Source organism: Trichosurus vulpecula, chromosome 5 (genome assembly GCF_011100635.1).
Source record: "Trichosurus vulpecula isolate mTriVul1 chromosome 5, mTriVul1.pri, whole genome shotgun sequence".
Classification (NCBI taxonomy): Eukaryota; Metazoa; Chordata; class Mammalia; order Diprotodontia; family Phalangeridae; genus Trichosurus; species Trichosurus vulpecula.
In genome coordinates this window covers 248,337,842-248,346,677 of record NC_050577.1, presented here as the reverse complement: position 1 = coordinate 248,346,677, position 8,836 = coordinate 248,337,842, and positions in this window count along the sequence as shown.

Here is an 8,836-nt window from a genome sequence, read left to right as displayed (position 1 = left end):
TCCTGAAATCTGTCCAAAGACCTTGTTGTTGTTCAGTCATTTCAGTCATATCCAACTCTTGGTGACCCTGTATGGGGTTTTCTTGGCAAAGATACTGGAATGCTTTGCTATTTCTTTCTCCAACTCATTTTACAGATGTGGAAACTAGGCAAACCGGGTTAAGTGACTTGCTGAGGGTCACACAGCTAGTAAGTGGCAAGAGGCCAGATCTGAACTCAGGTCTTTTGACCTGTTCCTCTATCTACTGTGCCCCCTAGGCTGCCATGTTGAATCTTTAAGTAATTATAATAATAGCAATAAATACTAATAAATCAAAATAAGATTATAATTTACCTTACTTAAATGTTTTGAACCAAATTGTAATGGGCTGTTGAAAGGATTTGCCACATTGCTAACGCAATGTATAATTCTTTTCACAGAACTGGCCATTTTCACAGATTTGTTTGATTATATATACACCAAAGCTAGCTCACTATAGTTTAGTTGTGGTACTTTCATGAGTCAGAGGAATGGATTACAGGTCCTTCAAGATTCCTTCCAGTCTCTTGACTCAGTAATGCTATGTAATTTAAGTGTAAAAAGATCTTATTTTTAAATCCATCTGTTCATCTTACATATGTCAGGAAAAGCCTCAGACTTAGAAAGATGTTAAAAATGGGAGGAGAGGGGGAGTAAACATCTCATTATGAAACAAATAGCATTTAAAAAAACTCCATTAAAGTGCAAACTCTTATGGAGATCTAATCAGAAAGCTTGTGTGTGGGCTTTTTCCCTCTCTTTATCTTTAAGAGACCTGTGTTGGGGAAAATCTGTTCTTCTTAGATTAGCAGAGATAGCCAACAGTAGTGGTATACTGTGGTCTGGAGGGGAAAAGCAATCACTGAACTTTTTATAACCTGGATTCTAATCCTGACTTTCCTACGTGATGGCTGTGTGACCTTGAGCAAGTGTTTTATTTTTCACATTCTCCATTTTGTCATGGAGAAAAATACCTACCCCATTCACCCTAGCAGGTTGTTAAGAGAGTTACATGAGATAATACATGTAAAGTGCTTTGAAACTTACAAAGGGATATTATTGGAATCTGGTTTCATAGCTAGAGGAAATTCCTGGATGAGGAAACTCTGTATACCAGTGTAGCGTGACTGTCACTGAAATATAGAAAAAGTTATCTAGAGCTTAAAGAATATCAAGCAGCATACAAATTAAAATATTATTACTTTAGTCCTCACAATATTATGGAGTTCCATTGGTTCCATATGTCATTAACCTGACAAAATTCTGAATTTAACTAGACCAGAAAACAGACATAATTTATTAAAACTGTCCATGGTTAATTGATGTGCAAGTAGACTGTTTTTATTCTAATAAAATAAAATGTTAATCTACTTCAGTTAGAATGATCAGGATTGGCACCTTGTTTAATCTTAACATTGATAAGAAAATCAGACAACCTTCCCTTTTAAATGAAATCAGGTAATAATAGCAACAGATATGCAGATAGCACACTACAGCACATCCCAAAACTCTTAGTGCAGATTAATTGCTGCAAGTAATAATACTTTAGTGTGCATCCCACAAGTCTTAGTGCAGTTCAACTGCTCTAAGTAATAATACGTTAATAAAGCTATGATACCTTGGTGTAGTTTAACTGCACTAAAACTTTTGGGACACTCTATATAAACATTGGCTAACTTTAGCATCACAATAACTCTGTTACTTATGTTCTAGGGCTGTTATTACTGTCACCTTGCAGATGACAAAAACAAACTCTGGGGTTATGGAACTTGACCAAGACAGCATAGCTAGTAAAAAAATCAGAGACTTTTTTTGAATTCAGGTACAGTAATCTTTCTAGTGGGTCATTCTGACTCTTAGCAAATACAAAGGCATTTTAGAACCTGAAATATGTCGTACAAATGAAACCCATTATTATTACTCTATTCTCAGTAATCAAATAGATCTATGATTTTATTGACTTGGATATTCTCTCCAATATTGTAGATTGAAGTCCACCCATGCCTGTCCAACCTATCCAGCTCTTCTCTATGTCTTCTCTAAGTTCAACTTAGGAGTTTCATCTAATGTGTTAGAGGCCCACTTCACTTTCTACAGACAACACAAGCATACTAGCTCAGGTTGCCCATCTGTGATTCTTTGTACTCTCTATATGAACAGTTCATTTTCTCTCCTATTATCTATTTACCTGATGACATCTTCTCCTGTTTACATTCATCATATGTCTTTCCATTCCCTCTACATGGTGTTCATTTTCAATGCTTTGGAGACTGTTATGTTCCATATCTTATATCTCACAGTCAAAGAGGAACACTGGTATGGAAGGTCTGTATTAAAAAAGATAGGCATTTACCTCCATCGGAAGCAAAGAAATTTTGAAATTTCCAAAGAGCAATACTACTCATTTTCCTCTTTCTGTTTAGCTTTGAGCCCAATGCCTTGTCCACTTGTACTGTCTGTAAATTGTTTATCCAGTTGTGTGTCATAATTTGCCAATTGGTCTTTCCTGTATGGATGGTCAAGCCAAATTATTTTGAATAGATCTTTTCCCATATGCTCAACATTCTGGGGCTTGATACTACCAGTGCAATACTATCCCCAAACAGGAATATGTGGAGTACTTCACCCTTATCAGGGAATCCAAATTCAATCCAGTCCCTGCACATAATCTACTCCATCACAGGTGGGAACACCTTTGTTAGGTATACGAGTCCTTATGTTATGCTTCACCTGACATTTATAAGTGTATCAGGATTATAGCTGTTGTTATATGTTTTAAGAAAATTTGAATGATTTTGAATGTGGATAGGAGACACCTTTTTAGAAGGAGAGCCTTTAGGGTGGAATTTCATTCTACCAAATCTAATATTTAATCATAGTTAGCAAACAAGAAGCTCATTGAAAAGCTGTGTTGTCTATTTTTTTTAATTACAACATAGTTAAGATGTATTCTGTTATAAAATATTGCTTTATAAACCCCCTTTTTCTCTACTAATTCCCTTATCAAGAATGTCTTTGATTAGTATATATAGGGGTCTTGTGAAATTTTGAGACAGACGGGAAAGAAGTCACATAAATCCATGCTTATTGAAGTTCTCTCAGTTACCTTTTTAAAAATTATTGATGAAGGCTAAGATATTTTCCCAATGCCTTTTGTATCTTCTAATTTCAAATATCCTATAAATTGATACTTAAACATCTTCACAATTATATTACTTCCAGCACAGATCTGTATATGGACTTGGTCAAATCCTTCTGCTTTTCCTATCATTATTTTCTTTAATACTATTTCTACCTCCCCTAAAGCCAATCAAGTACTCTGATATTAGTATGGTGGATACACTGTCCTTATGGTGAAAACAGTTTGCCATGAAAATATTTGCATATCTTTTCATATATTTGCAAATATGTGAGACTCTTTGCATGTTTTTCTGCTAATTTCTGTCCTCATTCCATTTTTGTCCTTAAATGTCCCATGATAACTTTGTTTAGTTGGCTATTGCTGTTTTTATTATAATGATTTAATTTTTCACTGCTACTATTAACTTTCTGAGATGTTGTTCCTTATATTCATCCACCATGTTTGCATTCTAAACTGGTGTTACTTTGGCTGTGATCATTTTCTTCTTGATTATTAAATCAAATATTTAATGGCTATGAATCTTTCTGGGCTTTTTTGGCCTTGTTTGAACAATTGGTTTATACTGCTGAAGCTTCCAAAGAAATTTTCCTATTCAGTATCAATGTCATTTCTGTTATCTGTTATCCATCTTCCATTTTCAGTTTAAATAGTTCAGCACTGATTTCTTTAATTGTATAATCTCTCTCTCTACATATATATGTAGAATATAATATATATACATTAGCCAATTGATTAATCAATAAACATTTATTAAATACTTACTATGTATCAGATATTTTGACAAGGCCAGAGGATAGAAAGGAAAAAGTGACAGAAGTTGATATTCTAATGAGGAAGAGAGCACGTAATAAAGAAGCATATACAAGATAAATGCAGAGTGGAAACAAGATAATCCTAGAACAGGTGTGGGGAACCTGAAGCCTCAAGGTCACATGTGGCCCTCTAGGTCCTCAAGTGTGGCACTTTGACTAAATCCAACTTCACAGAACAAATCCAGGATTTGTTTGGATTCAGTCAAAGGGACGAATTTGAGGACCTAATGGGCCATAGGTGGCTTTGAGGCCAGAGGTTCCCCACTCCTGCCCTAGAAAGTAAAATATTAGCAGTTAGGGGGTCAGGAAAGGCCTTCTGCATATGGTGGCATTTGAACCTAGTCTTGAAGGAAGCCAAGGATTCTACAAGGTGGAAATGAGGGGGCACAACAATTACAAAAGTGCAGTGACAGAAAATGGAGTGTCACATATGAAACAATATGTAAGTGGTATGTGCAAGTGGGCCAATATGGCCATGTTGTAGAGTATATGGAAGGAAGAACCACTTAAGAAAACTAGAAAGACAGAAATGAACTTAGTTATGAAGCACTTTGAATGTCAAATAGAGGAATTTATATTTGATTCTGAAGCTAATAAAGAATCATAAGACCTTATTGAGTAGTGGCATGATATAATGAGGCATCTAGGTGGTACAGTGGATAGAGTCCTGGGCCTGGAGTCAGAAAGACTCATCTTCCTGAGTTCAAATCCAGCCCCAGACATTTAATGGCCGTATGACACTGGAAAAACCCTGTTTAACCTTGTTTGCCTCAGTTTCCTCATCTGTAGAAAAAGAAATTGCAAATCATTCCAGTGTCTTTGCCAAGAAAAACCCAAATGGGGTCATGAAAACTCAGACACAACTGAAAAATGACCCCAAAAAGAAGATACAGACATGCACTTTAGGAAAATCACTTCATTAGCTATATGGAGGATAGATGGGAGTAAAAATAGGTTGAAGGTAGGGAAACCAATTAAAAGGCTATTCTAATAGTCAGGGTGAAAGGCAACGGGACTTGTATTTGGGTAGTGGCTACATGAGTGGAGAGAAAGGAGAGAAGACATGGCATAGAGAAAGAAATGATAATATTTTGTGCCTGATAGACTATTTGGGGTGACTGAGAATGAGGAGCTGATGGTGACACCAACACTGTAAAATTATGACAGGAAGGATGGTCTTGCCTTTGACCATAATAGAGACATTCAGAAGAGGGGTGTGTTTCTGAGAAATTACTCTGTTTGGAACATACTTAATTTGAAATGCCCCTGGGTCATCCAATTCTAAGTGTCTAATAAGTAGTTTGTAATGTAGGAGCTCAGGAAAAAGACTAGGTGTTAATATAGTTCTGGGAAATATCTGCATAGAGGTGATGGCTGAACCCCTGTGAGATGATAAAATCATCAATTGAGAAAAAAAATAGAAAGAAAAGAGAAGAGGGCCCATGACAGAGATTGAGCTATACCACAAATCAGTGAATGTAACATGGATGAATGTATAATAAAAGAGTCTAATGATCCTAAAAACATCCAAAAAAGATGTTTTTGTTTGAGTATTTTAGGGTTGAGGAAGTTTTTGCATGTTTGAACACAATAGGGAAGGAATTAATAGATAGATGATGAAGATTGCAGGGATGGAGAGCAGTGGTGGAGGGGAATGTTAGTGGAGGCAATCTATTAAAGAAAATCAGAGAGAATGGATTCAAGGGTATATGTAAAGAAGTTTGTTTATCAAGCAGAAGGGTCACTTTTTCATCATGGATTGGAGTGATGGAGGAGATGGTGATGGATGTTGTCAGAGGGAAATATTATGAGAAGGAAGAAAGGATTTTATCACCAATGTCCTAAATTTTTTGGTAAAGCATGAGGTAAAGTCCTCACCTAAAAAGGTAAATGGGAATGCTTTGAGAGATTTGAGAAGTTTTGGAAAAGCTATTGTAATGAATGGCATTGAGAACCTATTAAAAAGGAGTAGGATTATTTTGTTATAGTGAGTAAACAGTTGAGATCATGTAAATTTAGACCCAGCCAGACCCATTTTATGGTTTCCCCCAATTTTGATCCTTGGCACATGAGTGGGAATAAAGTAGATATATGGCAGAAGTAATCCAGGGTTAGAGTTTCACAAAGTCAGTGATGATTGACTTCAGAGATGCTTCCTACACTAATAACTAATTGGGTTTTTTTCCATCTGTCAAAATAAATTCAGTTTCATTTTTTATATTATTTGATTCTTGTCATATCCAAAGTTTAGTGATTCTTTTCTCATAGAAAGTACTTGTGATGCAAAGAATGTGTAGTGTATAAGCTTAGACTTTCCTCGTTCCTTGTTCCTGAACCATACTTCCCCATGTAAACCCTCCAAACTAATTCAATATATAATTTTATTTTCATTGACTTTAAAGCAAAGATGGGAATAAGTGAGAATAGTGAGAAGCTTATCAGAAAGGATTCTTTCAAGTTTAAGAAAAAAACATAGTATTTTATTACTTTTAAGAATAATTTAAAATATAATTTTAATGAAATATAAACACAAAATTATTACTGCTTTCCAGGTAATACTCCTAGTAAGTGTCTGAGTTCAAATTTGAACTCAGGTCCTCCTAACTCCAGGGCTGGTGATCTAACTACTACACCGCCTAGCATAAGTAGGTTTGTCATAAGTTGGGTTTACATTTCTGTTATTTTTCTGGAATGGTGAAGTAAATTTTGACAGTTGTATTTTTCATAATCACTGAGTATGTATTTTTCTAAGGAATATTTTAAACTGAAACTTAATCTTTTTCAGGTAATAGTAAATTGCTAGCTCTGTATATTTACCCTATGTATAATATACAAATATGTGTGTTATTCACATATATGTATATATACATAAATATCTATTTTTGCTCAAGAATAATGACTTTAATTGCCATATTTGTACTTAAGGAACTCATTGACAAAATAGATTTGAGGACATTGTAATCCATGCATGCATGCATGCACGCGCACGCGCGCGCACACACACACACACACACACTCAAACTACCAAGCTTTTTCCCTTTCTGACCTTAAATAATCTGCCATTCTCCTAAAGCCTTCTAAATGAAGAGGGTTTGATAATAAGAATGGTTAGTCATGACTCACCAGGAAGCTTTCAGCCAGGAGGGAATTGTTATCTTCATTCATTAAAGAGGAAAACTGAAAAGTTTGTGTAATGGCAGAATCAGAAGGAACTCTCAGGTTTCCTCTACAAAATGCCAAACACCAAGATAAAATGAACAATATTGTCCTTCACGTATTTCCAAATACCTGGGAATTAATAATTTTACTTATTCAACGAACATTTATTAATGTTTTAATACACGCCAATGCAGAATATAAGAGACTCTCCATATAGAAGGCAAAAGAAGTAAAACATTTATTCAGATACCAGAGGATCAAATCCCAAAACCAATAACTTCAATTTGACATAGCAGCAATTGTATCCCCAAACCAGTAAGTCCACTTCATTATAACAGCAAGGAAATTAAAACACAATATCACAGCACAGGGCCAAGACATCCTGTAACCTTCCCCTCTGCTGGTGCCTTCCCATAAACACCCACTCACAAATCCTAGTTGTCTGCTTGCCTTTGTCCTCTCTTCCTGAAGTCCTGAAAGCTTGCAGTTCTGAGAGCCCTTAGAGGTCTTCGAGCTTAAGGCTACACTCAGATTATATCCCTTTATAGGGCCCGGGGGCTTCACACCTATTGTGACCTAATTAGCAAAAGGGTGTAGACCTTCCTACAAACTAGCCTCCTTTCATCAAGCTTCCCTTAACTAGCTCCATCTGAGGCCTATTAAGGGGATTAATGGGCAGGGATGATCTTTAATCATATTAACACCATAAGGCTAAATTGGAAAGAATCTCAGAGGGAAGGCATTAGTATTAAGGGAGCCAGGGAAAGGTTTCTTGCAGAAGATGGGGATTTACCTGAGCCTTAAGGGAAGCCAGGAAAGCCAAGAGCCAAACAGTAGGAGGGGTAGGATTCCAAGCCTTAGGGACAGACTGTAGAAATGTACAGAGTTGGAAGATGGTGTATTCTGTGTAAGGAAAAGCAAGGAAGCCAGTGTCACTGTATCATAAAATACATTGATGAAGAACCTGTAAGAACCTAGAAAGGTATGCAGGGAGTTAAAAACCAAACAGAGGATTTTCTACTTGATCTTGGAGGTAATAGGAAGCCACTAGATTTTATTAAATATTGATGCGATATGGTTAATCTTGCATTTTAGGAAGCTCTCTTTGGTAGCTGAGTAGAGGACAGATTGAAATGGGGAGAGACTTGGAGGCAGAGAAACCAACCAGAAGCCTATTGCAACAGTAACAATAAACTCAAACTAGTGATAAAAATCATTAGCAGATAGCCTAGTCCTGTTTTTGACTCATAGACTTCATGGAACTTGTGCTAAAGGCTGATTAATGGGAATACTGTGATTGAATAAGACTAAAATAGAGAAAAGAGTAGCTGAAACCAGAACTTGTATGGTTGGTTTTTCATCAAATCTTATATCCAGTAAGATAAATTGAAGGAATTGAGTCTGGCAGGTTTAGAGTAGAGAGAGCATCCTATCATTCCTTTATTTCTCACTTTTTAATTTGAAAAGCAGGGCTATCTAGTAGGGAAAAAAAAATGTTAGAATTGAAATCATAAGACCTAGGTTCATATTTGCCCACAAATTTTTGAAGATAGATTTCAAAAGGATAAGAAGATCACATATTTAGAGTTGAAATGAACCTGAGAGTTTATCTATTTAAGCCCCTCATTTACATAAATGGCACACAGGATCCCCAGACTAAAATTCTGTAGTGGTTAACTAGAAAGGATGGGAGTATCACAAGAAT